At 37.5% G+C, this 2,611-nt stretch overlaps 1 long non-coding RNA gene across 1 annotated transcript; it reads right to left on the bottom strand.

Annotated features, from left to right (window-relative positions):
- Positions 1 to 344: 344 nt before the first annotated feature.
- LOC123482883 lies at positions 345 to 2,301 on the bottom strand. The gene is made up of 3 exons (XR_006657998.1): positions 2,005 to 2,301; positions 1,410 to 1,556; positions 345 to 438 (listed from the first exon to the last, which is right to left on the bottom strand). It is a non-coding gene; the product is annotated as an uncharacterized LOC123482883 (long non-coding RNA).
- Between the last annotated feature and the right edge of the window lie 310 nt (positions 2,302 to 2,611).

Below are 2,611 nucleotides of genomic sequence, written 5' to 3' on the forward strand. Positions count from 1 at the left end.
GCCATGGCCACTGAGATTATCCATAATCATAGGTTATTTCACTCTCTGCTTGGATGTTTTCAATAGCAAACAAGCAAAGATGAGGTTTACATTGGACTATCATCTTTTCATTTTGCAATTTGGGGGACCTGTGGGCATCATTTACCAGCCTCCCCAGTGAACCATCTTTGCAGGATGCATCTATGCTAAAATTGAAGAGGGAAACAGATTTACGTTTTCTCCACAAAACATATAAACATATAGAGATTAACTGATGTCTTATAGGGTTTTACTTACCACCATGAGCCATTGTTCCATTCAAAATCAAACAAGAAAGCATTTTGCTTTTCCGTATACTTCCCTGCCTCTTGTCCCGTTCATATTGCGATATAAACTCCCCACGGTACTCGAGGACAAAGGATCCCTTTTCAATTGGTGCTGAGGCAAATACACCACGTCCTGATGTAACAAAGTTAAGAACTTAGTATCAAGTAATACAGTTCAAATTAGGTTAATGAATTGCAGTTGATCAGACCCATTTAGCCTGCTTATCAATGTGTATGATTTAATATTCAGGGGAAAGATCCATTGCAGGGGTGCAAACTGGTAAGGACCCAAAAAGGTGACATCATTCAAAATAAATTTGGTCTGAAAACTATGAAATCACGAGGAGACGTATTTTATGTTGGATTTAATGACAGATCTATAGCTAAAACGAAACGCTCGAAACAATGGCGTTAAAGCGGGGCAAAAAGAGATGTGATCCCCGGTCAGGTTCCAGCAGTTATCACCACTAGACCTGCAGTGACTTGCACCTGAGTCTGCCTTTGACTCCTCGCTTTAGACCGCTTTATTGCAGACTTTGTATTTAAGGACATCAGCGTACACAAAAAAATCCCAAATCACAACAGGCAGGGATTACGCACACACCCACTCATGTTGTGAACACTTTGTCGGTAGGCCTACTCGGCGGTGCATTTTCGCTGTTCTGTTAACTTGAATGGTGCCGTATTTGTTCTACGCGCTGATACGCATCATTCACATGTATTGTACATTTTTATCACCCAAATGCTTCTACATTCCGTTTATCGATGGGGTTGTTATGATCAAATGTTTAAAAAAAAATTTGAATTTAAATCACATTACCGGCTTTCACACATAGCGCGAACGGTCTGCCGACTGGCCAAGGAAATTACCACCAATATCACACATTCTAATAGAAGTTGGGAGGTGTAGTTCATAAATCTTGAATCTTTTTCCCCATCCCCCAACTGCTTGCAAAATAATCACAACATAACTTCTGAAATTGGATGTTAAAGCCGTATGTGTCTAATGCAGCGGTACGCAGTGATTTTTTCACTTGTGTAAGACTTGAATGTGTTTCAAATGACATCCCAATATGGTATGAGTAGCGTGTGTGTATAACATACCTTTATAGTCATTGATCCATTTGACTTTATACAAGGCTTGTCACTTCCAGAAATAATAAAATGAATAGCCTCAGCCTCAGGACTAAGTCTGGCTCTTCGTTTTGACATGCTCTTCAATTGCCCATGTGCTCCTCAACTAGAAAACATCTACATTGGAAGATGACAAAAAGTCAGCGAGACAAATACAGAAAAGACTAATACTTGATTTGAATCGAATAAGGATATATCAAATGGTATTAGTCTGCCTTTAGTCATATCGTGCTCATGTTCTTACTAATGCAGTATCTGGTTAGCTTATTAGGCTAACCGATCAGTGCAAACCTTATGCAACTGCAATCACAATAGCAATCTTTTCACAGTAAGCACAGTAAGCAATCTTAACACCTTCAAAGATAAATACTGTTATAAAAGTATAGTACTGTAAACTCTACAAATAACATTATCTGAACTGAACAACCAATATCATCACTTTGGCTTTATATGGAAAAACATGATAGTGCTAAGTAACATTTGTGGTCAAGAACACTTAAATGTAAGAACAGCTTAGATAATAACTATCTCTTTAGTTGTAAATGAAGAAAAATAAATGTATTACCTTCATTTCTCTTGCACTTCTTCCAGTTCTGAATTTTCCATGTGGCAAAAGTCCTTTTCATTCCTTTCAGCTAATTTGCTAACATTAGCTTATCTGGCTAATTGATGCTAAATTACGTTTTTATTTGAGGGATTTAGGGGGATTTTATAATAATAAATAAATAATATGCCATTTAGCAGACACTTTTATCCAAAGCTTAGTTATAGTTGACTATGATGACATGTATTATGTGTATTCAAGTAAATCTATCTTGAATAGTTGGAAAGTGTGCTCAAACTAAATCAGGATATGTCACGTAACTAAAGTGTGTCACGTGACTAAAGTGTGTCATGTGACTAAAGTGTGTTTAAAGTGTGTTAATGTTCCAAAACTGACCACTAGGTGGCGTATTCACAGGTGAGCAAAAAGCGTAAACACACACACACACTTCAAATCATGAGATTGTGACATTTAAAGACTTTTCAGATTTTTTGGTTTAGGGCATTCTATGGTCGTCTAGAACACTGTAGTGAGCTTCGGAAAAATGAGGACTCCAAAATGTCCTCATATTTCCGAGCGTCCTGACATTGAAGGTGAGGATTTTCATAAAATTGTCTTCATATGTCAC

The sequence above is a fragment of the Coregonus clupeaformis genome, chromosome 40 (genome assembly GCF_020615455.1).
Source record: "Coregonus clupeaformis isolate EN_2021a chromosome 40, ASM2061545v1, whole genome shotgun sequence".
Lineage (NCBI taxonomy): Eukaryota > Metazoa > Chordata > Actinopteri > Salmoniformes > Salmonidae > Coregonus > Coregonus clupeaformis.